At 51.9% G+C, this 15240-nt stretch overlaps 1 pseudogene; it reads right to left on the reverse strand.

Annotated features, from left to right (window-relative positions):
• Nucleotides 1-15240, reverse strand: part of LOC119282797 — an 81396-nt pseudogene that overhangs the window by 27988 nt on the left and 38168 nt on the right.

Consider the following 15240-nt stretch of genomic DNA (forward strand, 5'->3'; position numbering starts at 1 on the left):
ACACCCCGACCCTGACACCACACCCCGACGCACAGACCACGACACCACACCCCGACCCCGACACGACACCCTGACCCCGAAACAGCACCCCGACACCGACATGACACCCCGACCCCCTAAACCTCCCGAAAAGGTGCTCTTTGGCCTTCCAGAGGCCGACGGGGTTATATATTTGTGAATTATTAGTTAGGTCATATATTTTTCGATTTTGTTATGAAAAACATCATATATAATTGTGTTGATCGGGTAGATTTAAATGTGCAGTTGTTTCATCGCTGCGAGGTTTGGTGTTCGACGACCTCGCCGTGCATTTGACGAGCTCTGGCCCTTCGTTCGTGGGTGAGCACAAATGACATGTCCTTCTCCCCCATTAATTATTTGCACAAATGAGATGAAATTTGGTAGCTAGCTATATATGTGTCTTGAATCATCAGTATGCATAACCAATATGTGTCTCCCGTTCGAAAGCGTCATAGTTATAAATATGCATGCATTTGCATATTTATAACCTTGATTCTTTCGAATTGTCCAACGCTATCCATGGACAGCCCGAGTATGTGTAGATTGGGTTCGTTTTCCCATATGCTTTGCTCCGGATCCGACGCATAAATTTCGTCAGTGCCTCCCCTGTTGTTCTCCGGGTACACATCCTCTCTGTTTATTGCAGAGACGTGTATCAGGAGAACAGCGGGGAGGTGCTGCCGAAATTTTGCGTCGGATCCGGAGCATAGCTTGGGAAAATGAACCCAATCTACACATACTCGGGTGGGATTAGGACCTATCATTACCTATTAGAGTGTAGGTTGCATGGACGTAATAAAATTGACAAAGTAGATCAACTGATGAATATATACATGGTGAATTATATATATAATTGTTGTGTGTCCAGTAGCTCTGAAAGTCAAGATGAGTGATCGTGCGTGGATGTATACCGGTCACACTGGTCAGAACAAATGGAGCGCTGAATGGTTCACAAAAACCAAGGGGTTTGTGCAAGCCGCATTTGCAAATGGCGAGAGGAAAACTTGGTGCCCCTGTTTCCGATGCGACAATTGGGAAAAGAGGACAGAGGCTGAAATAGGTAAACACCCGCAGAAGAATGGTTTTACGCCCGATTATACGGTGTGGACATTTCATGGTGAGTCTACCCAACGTGACCGAGCTGAGGTGGATCATCGTCGCACCGACGAGCATGGTACCGGGATGGAAAACATGGTGCAAGACTATGATGATGCTCGGGATTCGGACGAGGAGATGGAGGAATCTGCAAAGGCCTTCAATGAAATGTTGGAGTCTTCAAAACGTCCGCTCCACGAGCACACTGAGCTTTGTCAGTTGGATGCCATCTCACAAGTAATGGCTTTGAAGGCTCAGTTCAACTTGGGCAGAGAATGCTATGACGCAATTATGACAGTATTTGGACGCTTTCTACCCAAAGGCCATGTAATGCCTGCAAACCTGTACCAGTCGGACAAAATCCTCCGTGCACTGAAGATGCCCTATGAGAAGATACATGCCTGTGAGAAAGGATGTGCCTTATTTAGGCTTGACTATGCGGACTTGAACTATTGTCCCATTTGCAAGTGTTCCAGGTATATTGTGGTAGACAACGGTATGGGTGAGAAGACACAAACCAAAATCCGTGTTAGTGTTCTTCGGTATATGCCAATCGTACCAAGACTTCAACGTCTTTTCATGGTCGAAGAGACGGCCAGACAGATGACATGGCACAAAATAGGCAAAAGAACCGAACTAGATGCAGATGGTAATCTGATGATGGTACACACATCGGATGGTGTTACGTGGAAAAAGTTTGATGAATTACATGCTGACAAAGCGGCAGATCCGAGGCATCCTCGAGTCGGCATCAACACCGATGGGTTCAGTGTGTTTGGTATGACGGCATCCCAATACAGTTATTGGCCCGTATTTGTCTTTCCACTCAATCTCCCCCCCGGACAGATTATGCAAAGAAAGAACATTTTCCTGACGTTGATAATTCCAGGGCCCAACTATCCGGGGAAAAATATGAATGTGTACATGCAGCCGCTTAAGGACGAATTGCAAGAAGCCTGGGATAATGGGTTCAAGACATACGATGCCTATAGCAAACGAGACTTCATAATGCGTGTCTGGTACAAGTACTTGATGCATGACTTGCCGGCGTATGCGCTATTCGTTGGCTGGTGTGTGCATGGAAGGTTCCCGTGCCCCACATGCAAGGGAGCTCTTGAGTTTCGTTGGCTTCAGGCCGGTCGCAAGTTTTCTTGCTTCGACATGCATAGACAGTTCCTGGATCCTCGCCATAAGTTCAGGAAAGACAAGAAGAACTTCATCAGAGGTAGAGCTGTAAAAAACTCTGCACCACCTGCGTTGACAGGCCAACAGACCCTGGATCAGTTAAACTCTCTCGAGCCAGATCCAGAGCGTCCAGGGTACTTCAAGGGGTATAATTTTGAGCATGCCTGGACTCACAAAACATGCTTATGGGATCTGCCTTACTTCAAAGACCTCCTTTGCCCACACAACATCGACGTGATGCACACTGAGAAGAATATAGCCGAGGCACTTTTTGGTACATTGTTAGGCATAGATGGGAAGTCAAAGGATAATACTAAGGCTAGAGTCGATCTGGAGGCGCTATGTGATAGGCCGTTACGAAACATGAAAGAACCGAAAGGAAAGCAGAATTGGACGAAGCCAAAGGCATGGTTCAATCTTGGAAGGCCAGCTATGAGGGAAATTATCTTGTGGGTGAAAATGTAGTTGATGTTCCCCGATGGGTATGCAGCGAATCTAAAGAGGGGAGCGAGTCTTGATAAATTGAAGATATTTGGTCTCAAGAGTCATGATTGCACATACGGATTGAGCGGGTAATGCCGGTGATGTTGCGTGGCTTCATCCCTGAGGATGAATGGCTAATACTGGCAGAACTCAGCTATTTCTTCCATGTTCTTTGTGCGAAAGAACTATCGCCTGGCGTGCTAGAAGAAATGGAAGAGTTGGCGCCAGAGTTGATCTGCAAGTTAGAGAAGATCTTTCCACCGGGCTTCTTTAATCCAATGCAGCATTTGATTTTGCATCTCCCGACCGAGGCAAGATTGGGGGGGCCCATGCAAAATCGTTGGTGCTACCCAACTGAGAGGATGCAGAAGACGCTTCGAGAAAAATGTAAAAATAAACGTAGAATTGAAGCGTCTATGGCTGAGGCATTCATCACTGAGGAGGCGGCAAACTTCATGACAGCACACTACGAAACCAAAAATCGTCATTTGCATAATCCGAAGCCTCGGTACAATGCTGACGAGCCTAAAAATGGTGGATCCAACCTCAGCCTATTCAAAGGCAATCTCGCACCAGCTAGTGTTTCAAATCCAGTATCTTTGGATAACAAAGAATGGCAGACCATTTCGTTGTATATCTTCAACAACCTGATAGAAGTGCGACCGTACATCGAGTAAGTTCTCGGTACATTGTTTCGCAACTTCTATTTCCTTTGAACTGCTCTTATTCCTGGATATTTCATACAGTCGATACGTCGCCCTATTCTCGTATGGAGCGGTGATCCAAAAGGATTCTGTCGAAGAGTATGAGCTTCTCGCAAAGCAAGGAGGCGGCTATCCCGGTTTCATCTCTTGGTTCAAACAAATGGTAAATTCTATTAGACAATTTCATTTCATTCGCTAATTTGTGCATAATGCAACAATCCTTTCATATTAAACTTGTAGGCTAATTCAGAGTCTATGGACGCCGAATTGAGACAAGTCGCTAATGGTTTTGACTATAAGGTCCGTTCATTTGACAAATACGACATCAACAGGTATCGTTTTCGTACCTATGGCAAAGAGCTATCTATGGCCGACCGAAAGTCTACAAATTGTTGTGTATCTACTATCGGCGAAGGAGGTACCGAGTATTATGGGAGAGTTGAAGCAATTTATGAACTTCTATTCTATGGTGAAAACCCACCGAATGTCGTAGTCTTCAAATGTTATTGGTTTAAGCCGAAGGAGACTAGAAGGACTCATGAACATATAGGGCTAGTTGAAATCAACCAAAGCACCCATTTAAATGTTCCTGATGTCTATATTATGGCTCAACAGGCGACCCAAGTATTCTATCTACCCTGGGCCTGCCAAACTAATCCAAATCTGAAAGGTTGGGATGTCGTTTATGAAGTGCCGCCACGTGCTAGACTATCTCCCCCAAAGGAAGAGGATTATGAACCTCACATTAACCCAGACACATATGAAGGAGAATTCTTCCAAGAGACACGTCTTTCCAAAAAGCGTTTCAAGAACCGGTATACTTCACCCCAAAACATTGAAGTAGACAGCGACAATGAATCCCACATCACCCCAGAGGAGGAACAAGAAGAGCCGGAACAAGAAGAGGTTACTGCTGCGGATGACCTCTCAATGCTTGACCGATTACGTAAAGGTGGCCTTCCACATGTTGATGCCACTGAACCCTATGAGCCCGTCATTGATTATAGTGATGATGATGATTATGCATTTATTGATGATACTGATCGAGATTATTAGTAGTGTCAGGTATTCAATTTTTTTATGTTGTACTTGATGATGATACACTTAAGTGATATACATATTATTATTCATGTTGGTATTTTTTTTATGTTGTACTAATTTCGTTTACTCTTTGTCATGGCAGGTGTTGAAAGATGGAAGGGGAGCCGACTGAGGCCAAGGACAAACGTGCCCAAATTGAAGGTGTGCCACACCATCAAGGTAGCTCCAGCTTATATCAGTTCGGGCGGAATTGGGTAATGTGGTTTGCTTCATTATTAATGCAATTCATTCATCATGCTAGCTTGAGCCCTTTAATTACTAATTTACTTTGTTTCTCTCTTTCAGGCATGCTACAATAAGACGGATAAGGTGCCAGAGGGGTATGACCTGTATTCCATGGCCCACACTTCCTCTTACAAGCAAGTCAAGGGGAAGGCGAGGAAAGGGGAGGAGTTTAACCCGAGCTAGATCCCCTACAATCCAGATCGGGTGATGATATCTAGTGGCGGGAGGTCCCGTGGCTCCATAGCCATTGATCCAGAGATTGCTCCTGAGACCACGGTGAGTTTAATTTGAATGGACGTTACTTGCCAGTCTTAACATTTGAGTGTCATCATGCTAACGAAACATTGGAAATGATCTTTGGTGCAGCGTTACTCCACACAAGCATCACACGATCCTTCTCCTACTACTGGCCTGAGCCAGCCCGCTCCCACACCTCCATGATCAAGGTAAGTTTCTCTAGTTTTTTGCTTAACAAATGGATAAAGACCTAGACTTAGCTTTATTTCATCCAATATGCTTACCTTAATGACCTAGACGTAGCTTCTTTTCCTGCAAAATGACTTAATAAGCTTACTGACCTCCAAAACCAGCCATTTACCTAAGTTAGCTCTAAAACGATCTATACTTAGCTTTGTTCCTTCAAAATGACCTAAGTTAGTTATAATATGCTTAGTTAACTAGGTTTGCTCAATAATGACATGTACTTACCTTACTTATGTAAAAAAACGGAATAATTAGCTTAGTTAGCTCATAAATGATCCATTTTACCTACATTAGCTCTAAAATGATGCATTTTACCTAAGTTAGCTCATAAACAATCCATTTCACCTAAGTTACCTCACAAACGATGGCATGCTTCTTCTTCTAGTCTTCTTCTTCTAGTCACCTTTTCCTAACTTTCTTATTTGCCATTTTGCAGATTTCATTCACTTCTCGGAAGCTAGCTTGCTATGAAGGAGTGCTTATTTTTAATTTCATTCTCTTCTAGTATTCTTCTAGCTTGCTACGATGGAACTTGCTATCTTGATGAAACTTTGCATTGTAATATGTATGTGCAACTTTGCTATCTTGATGGAACTTGCTATGTATGAGTGGATGGAACTATATATGTATGTACGATGAAACTTATGTGCTGTTAAATAGCTTTGTGAAATATATCTATATATGTCATATATATTTGCTGTGAAAATTGTTGGATTTAAAAATACAGAAAAAGAGCCAATATGCAGGCTCTTTGCCGTCAGCCACCGACGGCAAAGGTCTCTTTGCCATCAGCAGCGGATGGCAAAGAGGCCACGTGGCAGGCAACTGTGCTTCCAGGGAGGCTGACCTATTTGGTCAGTTTTCCAACAGTGGCTGACGGCAAAGAGAAAAAAAACTTTGCCTACAGTGGCAGACGACAAAGGCTTTCCAATGTTTGCCGTCAGCGGCCGATGGCAAAGGCTTGCCGTTAACCACCTAACGGAGTAACAGCGCAATTATTGCCATCAGTATTCTTTGCCATCGGCAGTTGATGGCAAAGGACCCTTTGCCGTCAGCCGCCCGAAGCGGACGACAATGTAGCTCTTTGCCGTCCCGTACGTTGCCGTCCACTTTTGCCGTCCGTGGCGGACGGCAAAGACCTTTTCCGTCCGCCGTGGCTGATGGCAAAGTAGCTGATTCCTGTAGTGACTGAACTTGGGAAAACCTATCTTAGGAGCTTTGGCAATTTATTTGTAGAACTGAGCATCTTTATCAAAGCCATACTATATGTTTCCTCTATTATGTTGATCCACTCTCCTTGTTTGTGGCTCATTATGTGTACATCCCAAACATACTTATCTAGCTAAATAAGGCCATTCCAAGTGAATTGTAGTCAGTGTAGGTTACAAAGTTTCCAATTAAATTGGTTTGTATTTTTAGTGACTTGGAATTTAAGTTTTCCATGAACTTGTGATAGTGAAAACAACCATAATAATAACGCAAATGGGTAACATCATAAGAGGCAATGAAAATATGGTTTCAATTCACTAAGTGTTTGAGCACCCAAACAAAAAACGAACAGTGCAGGACAATCTCTGCTTCCCTCTATGAAGGGCATATCTTTTACTTTTATTTCCTTGAGCTAACCTAATCTTTAAAGTAAACATAGTATGTTGGAGAAAGATACATGAGTATATAAATTATTAAGATATATGATCATGTTTATTTATTATTGTTGACATTATCCTTCAAATGAGTAGGTAAGAAGCTAAGCATTTGCTAAAACTTCAATCTTCCTATTGTCCGATTGAGTGAGTTATTCTAAAAAAATGCTTATGAGTGCTAATTAATTATTAAAGACTAATAGATAGTGGAGCATGTGGTCTATGCTAAATAAAAGCTTTGTCATAGAATGTTCTATAAGAATGAGGATAATGCAACTGAATGACTAAAAACTTGGTTTGGAATGATCAATAAACTTTTAGTTGTTGAACTTTTTTGAAGTAAAGGGTGTCATGACCTTCTCATATATATTCTACTCTTTGACAAAGTGTATTACGTTTGAATTTTGTTGATCTCAAGCCTTCGATGCTCTCTCCAGGTTGTTTCTCTCCGAGATCTTATAAGGGCTAAAGGCTTCTCCATGTACTCACTACTGCAGGATGCTGCTAACGCGACACTACGATCAGTGACCCTTCGAGAAACTGTGTGTGATGCAATAATCGCAAACGATGGTGTCAGAGAACAGTCAAAATTGTCCAAAATGTTTGCGATGACGTATGCATCAAACACGGTTCAGATTTTGGTTCCGTGTGCGATGCAAGGCATACATTTCAGTTCAATTAACTGTTTGCGATGAGGAGGAACAAAATAAATGGGCAGCCAGATGAAGGCGTGTGCGATACACAGTGTCGGTGTACTAAAATAGGGGCTCTATTCTGTACCCCTTACTAAGTGCATGGGCAGTTGGAGCCGCGTGGCCACGACCACACTAAGCAGGGCAAGGGAGAGGGTCGGAGTCACAGAAACAATCAGCGCAGCGCCAAGACCATAAGACCAAGAGGACAAGGTAATTCTCCCCAGCAAGAATCTTGCCGGGGCAGGATACACAGCCCCGACAAGGGTCTTGCCGGGGCAACTTGCCCAGCCCCACGCCAACAGGACACGCCGCCCTTGAGGCCAAGTTCCCCAACCTCATTGAGACCAGGGCTCGGGAGACACTCCTGTGGTGGCATGCAAATCTTTGTGAAGACAAGAGGCATTCTAAGACAGAGGAGGAACAGAAGGCAATGAAACCACGGCAAGATCCTTGCCAAAGAAGCACACAAGACCTCCAGCAACATCCTTGCCGGGGACGAGTATGATGCCGTGGCAAGACCCTTCCCGGGGCCCCGACAAGGCCCTTGCCGAGGACATCCGTGACATCTACACTAGGCCTGTGCCAGCCATGGTCCCGCCCCCGTTCCCTATGCAGCTGCCAGCCCATCAGCTGGGTAGGCACCTACGTGTCAACAGGGGGGCTTCTGGACCAATTCAGCACATGCCTACGTGGTGGCATGCAAATCTTCATGAAGGACCCGCCACCACGCCACCTCAGCTGCCTGCCAGCCCCCGTGGCGCCACCTCAGCTGCCTACTAGTCTACATGGTGCCACACGGCTGGTTGGCTCGGGCGCGTGTCGAAGCAGGGAAGAGCGGCGGCGGACAGGACGTGGGTTCGCATTTCATGCACTTTGTCCCATACGGCTATCGATAGGCTTAAACACAGTGCCCCGATGCCACCTCTTGTTACCACTGTGGCGAACCCCTTGCTTATAAAAGGAGGCCCAATGCGTCCATGAGGAGGATTCAGATCTTTGGACAAGTTACACCCATTGTAGCTAGCTCCAGTACAAGAACACTCAACAGAGATCTTAGGCAGGAGTAGGGTATTACGCAAGCCGCGGCCCGAACCTGGGTAAATCCCCTGTATCCACTGAATTGGCCTCCCGATCCTGCTCTCCTCTCGACCTCGCGCCCCGCAACTGTAGTAGGGATCTCGCTTTGATCCCATAGGTGTCGCTTCCACCGACATCTTTGGCGCGCCAGGTAGGGGGTGCTGCTTCTTGAGAGAATCTAGTTCGGGAGTTGTTTCAGTAGTTCTTCGTCGCCATGGCTCCCAAGAAGAAGACGAAGATGGCGATCGGCTCGTCCGGAGCCGGACCGTCCGCACCGGTGCGGGCAGGGAGCGAGCCCGTCACAGAGAGGACCCGGGGCGCGTCCCGCGAACACCCACATATCTTTGGCAGCCAGGACCTGGCGAGCGGTGCTGCTCGTGAACAGAGCGACGGGCCGCATGTTGCCGGATCCAGAGATGGAATTGTGCCCCCCGCGGTTGGCGCGAGGCCTTCCACACCTGCTGCTGTACCACCTGTTGGTGGCACGGCGACCTCCAAGACGCCCACGCCGTCGCCCACCGCGCGCTCCTCTCAAGTTGCGCGTGGTGAGCAACGTCCCCACATCAAGGACCTTGGGCGCCATCATGGGAAGAGCCTCGTGCACCATTCGCGGGATGAAGAAGGCCAGCACGCATGCCGGAGCACTGGCGGAAATGGCTCCCTCTGACGTGGTCAGAGGTCCGAGCGCGTCATGGTCCATGCAGCTTTCGCCACCACCCACGCCAACAGAAGCATTGGCATGAGCACAACTACTCCTTGATTTCCTTCCCGCTGGGGATAAGCTTGACGAGTGGAGAGCCACCGTCTGGAGCCTCATCGGCCTAGCCAATAGGGACGAGCCACAGCCAGCAGCACCCATGGACCGTCGCTCCATAGAGCTACCGCGTCCCAGCAGGGCAGGGGCCGGGGGAGATGCTGCCACGTTGCACTCTCCTCCCCCACACCAGCCATCGCGAGCGCCGGTCTGTCGTGATGACGCTCGGGACGACATGTCAGTAGCGTTGTCCGACCCACGGACCCGCCGCGATCAATGCCAAGTTCTTCGGGAACGGGTTCATGAAGATGCTCGAACCACTATCGAGCGCCGACGCGATGCACGCCACCAATCAGACAGGCGGGCGAGACCCGCTCTGGACCACCCGACTCCGGGAGGCTACAGTGGCCTACCTTATGAGGTGGGTTGTTCGGCCTTTACCCGTGAGCTGCGGCAGTTCCAGTGGCCCTCCCACCGCATGTTCAAGCCGGACGTGGGCGAGAAGTACAACGACAAGACCCACCCATCGGAGTTCCTCAACATCTATACCATCACAATGCAGGCCGCTGGGGCACGCGACGACAAGGTGTTTGCAAATTATTTCCCGTTGGCACTTAAGCCCAACGTCATGTCGTGGTTGATGCACTTGCTGGCAGACTCCATTTCTTCTTGGTCAGACATGTGCCATGAGTTTGTTGGTGCCTTTACCAGAGGCCATCAAGCTCATGGCCCGGCTGTCGGATTTCGGGTTCCGGCAGACCCTATAGATTCGAACACTAGGGTGCGCGCGGAAATTTAGCCCTCTGCCTACCTGCACCTTACCGCCTCGCTATGAACTAAGCTATCAAAAGGAACAACACAAGAGACACAGAGTTTATACTGGTTCATGCCACCATTGTGGTGTAATACCCTACTCCAGTGTGTGGTGTGGTGGATTGCCTCTTGGGCTGATGATGAACAGTACAAGGAAGAACAACCTCACGAGGGTCTGTTCTTGGCTGGTGCGATGAACTGCTAGGGGGAGTTCAGTCGCTCTCTCTACTGGTTTCTAGGTGAGGATCCCCTTGATTTCTAGATGCCTCTACCTTGTGGTGATTAGTCCTATTTATAGGCAAAGGCCCAGGGCCTCTTCCCAAATATTGAGCAGGAAGGGTGCCAACAATTGGCTATTTTGAAGGGGAACATCTAGTACACTTATCCTGACTAAAGTTGGTCCTCGCCTGCCAAAGGCTCTAGTGGTGACGCCGGCTTGGGCTCCACGATGACTTCCATCCTACCTATCTGCTGGTCTTGGTCTTGTTGCACCGAAATGGATGCCTTTGCTTGATGCTCTCGCCTACGCTTGCTCCCTTTCCACCAAAGAGGAAAGAAGGACACTTCGCGGGCTGGCGCTTGCCTGGCGCCCTTGGTCGTCATGGCTTGCGTCATGGGCGCCTCGCGAAGTACCCCGCCTTGATCTCTCCGCCTCCTCGCGAGCCAGCCTGACGAGGCCGTGCCTGAGGAAGCCTCCCGTCATCCGCCCCGCGAGGCTTGGCCCCTCGCGAGGGTCTTGAACTCATGCTGATGCAGATGGGCCATGCTGGGCCGCCCCTTGAGCCACGCTGCAGGCCGCAGGCAGGCAAGTCTGGGGACCCCCATTCCCAGAACGCCGACAGTAGCCCCCGGGCCCAAGGCGCGCCCGGACTTGGCTGAGCAGAGAGGCGAAGGGGCAAGTGCGAAGCGCCGCGGGCCCTAACAGCCTACGGCCTCGGGCGCTGCGTGGCACTTGGTTGGACATGGGTGCCTCAGCAACCGCGTGCATCAAAAGAGCGGCGTCTGCCTAGGCTTTGCTTCCCTTGCTTCCTCCGGTCATTTTCCAGATCCCCTTTCTTGCGCCCTTCCTCTCTACCTCCGAAATCTTCAGATCTACTTCGACCGCGCACCTTAGCAAGTCATGGCGCCTCGCCAGACCCCGACCGAGGCTTGGTATTCGCCCGCCTTGGACTCGCCGAACGTGTCGAAGGCGAGCCTTGCCCGGATGCGCCCGATGGTGGCATCGTAAGGCATCGACGGGGCGCAGGTGTTCAAGGCCGGCTCCGCCCCTCCTGAGGCCCAAGGGAGCACCTTCTACCCGCTCTTCATAAGCGCCATTGCTTCCGGTCTGGTACCTCCTTTCTCTGAGTTCTTCTTCTCTGTCCTCCGCCATTACGACCTGCAAGCTCTGCACCTCCACCCCAACTCCGTCCTTCTTCTGGCGATCTTCGCATACTACTGCGAGGCTCATGTTGGGGTGCAGCCTTCGGTGGCCTTGCTGCGCCACTACTTCTCCCTCCGGCTCTCTCACGGTCCTCTCTCCGCGTGCGTGAGCTTCGTCGCGTATGGCAGCTCCAATGCCATCTCGAAGCCCGGGAAGAGGATTGAGGGCTTCAGGGTGCAAGTGGGTCATGGTGGATACTGGGCGCATCCACCCTCGGCTGGTCCTGCCCACGGAGCATCCCACGAGCTCCGATGATTGGTCTCGCACGGAACTCGTGGACCCCCGCGTGAAGCCGGTGTTGGAGAAGATGGACTCGGATCTGAGGCCGGGGATGATGACGGCGAAGTTGACTGGCGTGTCGCTCCTGAGGGAGTTCCTGGAGCATCAGGTGGCCCCACTTCGCAACTATTCACTCCCGCTGTGGAGGCCCCGCCTGAGCCCTGAAGTTTTGGCCGACGAAGATCTGGCCGTGGTCCTCTAATCTTTGGTCGGAGGGGACATGGCGAGGCTGGAGGGCGCCCCTATACCCCTGTTGGTCCGAGATGATTAGGAGAAGGTGGTTGACTCCATGCCCGTCTTTAATGGGGACGGGCCCGTGCCCGCGGTGTCTCCCGAGGACCCGGCGGCCCAGGCAACGGTGAACGTGTCCTCCGACGACTCCAGCGAAGAGGAGGAAGAAGAGGAGCGGGAAGGGGGGCCTGACTCCGAGGCTACCGACAGGGAGTCGAGAGCGCCTCTCCCCCGGCGCAGGTCCCGCGCTCTCCGCCTTTCGCCGAGCGACGACGAGGATGATGACGAGCGGGGCGGCGGGAGCTTGCCCCCGATCTTGAAGAAGGCAAGGTCTGGGCTGATCCCCCTCGGGTCTGCCCCGGCTCCGAGGCGACCTGAAGACGTGCCTCCTACTTCCAAACCTCGCGAGGCTGATCCCAGCAGCCGGCTCTCGGGCTTCAAGTACGGCCGGAGGTTGCTCGAGCTCACGAGCGGTGACGAGTAAGTGCTCGATTCTTGTCTTGTTCCTTGCTTTGTCGTTGAGGCTTGATGTCTGTATCTCTTGGCTAGGCTGGCGCCTGCGGCGAAGAAACCGAAGGGGGCTCCTGAGGCTCCGTCTGGGGCAGCACCTCTGCCCACGAAGGGAGGTTGCTGCAAGGCATGAGCCTCTCCTGCCCGGTCGTCCTTGCGAGGCCTGGTGGAGCTGGCTGGGGCGAGCTCAGCCCCCATGGCCCAAGCGACTCCTGAGGTATCCCTGCCTAATGCCGTCGCCACAGCTGTTGGGGCGTAGCAGGTCCTGCCTCAGGGTCCTATGGTTACGCTGCCGTCCTCTCCTCCTACTCCACCAACTATTGTCTCTCCGACCCCTTCCACCGTCTTGGATCGCGCTGCTGCCGAACTGGACCGGCTGCGGCAAGATCTTCTGGGCGCCGACCCTCACTTGGTGGCCGGGCGCTTGGAGCTGGCTTCCGGCTGGTTTCGCTCTGACACTTCGATTCGAGCTGCGCTGGTTCAGGCCTCGACGGCCTACGACAAGGAGAAGCAGGCCGCCCTCGAGGTGAAGGCCGCTCACGACGCTGCCTTGGGGGAGGCGGCCGATGCCCAAGGCCGTTGCAAGGCGCTGGAGAGCGAACTGCAGGGCCTGCGGGACCAGCTCGCCGAGGAGGTCTGCATCCGCCAAGAGAAGGAAGAAGGCCTGAAGGCTCACGAGGCGGCCATCAAGGACCGAGACGCCAAGCTCAACAAACGCCATGACCTCCTGGGCGCACTGGAGTAGGAGTTGGAGGCGTGGAAGGTCGAGCTGGAAGGCAAGGCGCGGGTCCTTGCCGAGGACCGCGAGGCCTTCACGGAGACGGAGGTGAAGGTTCGCGGCTTGCTAAAGTCGCTCTACGACAGCGGCCTGGAAAGCCCGCTGGCCGGCGCCGAGGATGGCCCTGCCAAGCTGCTCCCCTTCATGGTCCGTGCTCTTGAAGATGTCACCCTTGGCCTTGGCCCTACGGCTGAGGCCGAGGCGCGCGTCCTGTCTTCTGCAGTGCTAACGCGGGTCCTTACCCACGCCTACCTTCGTGATCCCAACGTCGACCTCGACAGCCTGCTGGAGCCAGCGAGTGGCGAGCTTGCCGCTGCCGCTGCTGAGGCCGTGAAGGGTCGTGCGGAGGCTCTGCTGTCAAAGTTCCGGGCCTTCAGGACCAAGCCGAAGCAAGGCGTTGCCGGTCCTGCAGCCCCACAAGGCGAACCTGCTCCGCGCAGCTCCGCCGCCAATGAATGACTCCGCTGTGACTCATGTTCTGCTTTCAGTTCCTGCAACATGCACGATGCCTCGGGGAGGCGTTTAAATTTGCGTTTGATGTCGTGATAACAGTTATGGACTGTAATATTTGCTTTTGAATTCCTTGAAATTTGCGCTCTTCCTACTTGCTTATGTTCTATGCCGGCAGAGCCCGGCCTTGCACATACCTCAGGCGCCGTTAGCCCCAACCGGAAACCAGGCCGGGACCAAGGAGTGAGGGGCTACGTGACAAGTTAGGCTCCTGAGTCGCGATGCTCAGAAGTCCCCCTTGGCGCACAAACAACAAGTAGGGAGGTGAGATGTGTGGGTGAATCTACCATTCTACATCTGCAGATCCCGGCCCCGCGCATACCTCAACCACTGTTAGCCTTTCAGAACTAAGGAGTGAGGGGCTACGTGACCAGTTAGGCTCCTAAGTCGCGATGCTTAGGAGTCCCCCTTGACGCTCAAACGGCCTCCGTACCTTGGCTCCGCTCGGGGAGAGACGCGCGATGAACCAGGCCCAAGGGGCCTGGCTGGGTGGCGTACGCCTGGGCGTGACCCAGGCGCAGCCCCCGTGCCTAGCCCCCTCGCGCAGCGCTCCCAAGGGGAGGCGTTGCGATGAGGCCAGACACCGAGCTCGGGGCTCCCTGAGGTTGATGCGGCCGGGGGCCACCCTTAGTTGTTTATCACCAGCGCGGAGCATAGCGCTTCAGTATGTGTACGGGCATAGCCACTCCTCGGCAATGTCGTCAGCCAGCACGGAGCATGGTGCTTCCACTGGTGCGTGGTAGGGGGCTCCCCTCTGGGAGGAGCCCCCGGGGCGTGTATAGCCCCGCCCTGACACGTGGCCGGCACGATAGGGCATGAGGAGGTGTATCTGGGCACCCGTGAGCCAGCGCGGGACTCACAGGGCCCTACCTCAAGGCGGGTTGCACCTGGCACTAGGCCTCAACTTGTGATGTGTTCCTGCAAATTTGGCCAGATGCCGATGCTCTACGTCCTCGGGTCCCGGCCCTCGAGCGAGTCTCAGCCGTCGCTGGTTTTCCAGGGTGCTATGCCGTGGACAAAACCAGAGGGTGAGGGCTGGAGAGCCGGTAGGAGCCCTGAGTCGCAATGCTCAGGTACCCCCCTTTAACACGCAAGCTTGGTTAGATGTCGACGCTCTATGTCCTCGGGTCCCTGCCCTCGAGCGGGTCTCAGCCGTCATTGGTTTGCCAGGGTGCGATGCCGTGGACAAAACCAGAGGGTGAGGGCTGGAGAGCCGGTAGGAGCCCTGAG

Source organism: Triticum dicoccoides, chromosome 3B (genome assembly GCF_002162155.2).
Source record: "Triticum dicoccoides isolate Atlit2015 ecotype Zavitan chromosome 3B, WEW_v2.0, whole genome shotgun sequence".
Taxonomy (NCBI): domain Eukaryota; kingdom Viridiplantae; phylum Streptophyta; class Magnoliopsida; order Poales; family Poaceae; genus Triticum; species Triticum dicoccoides.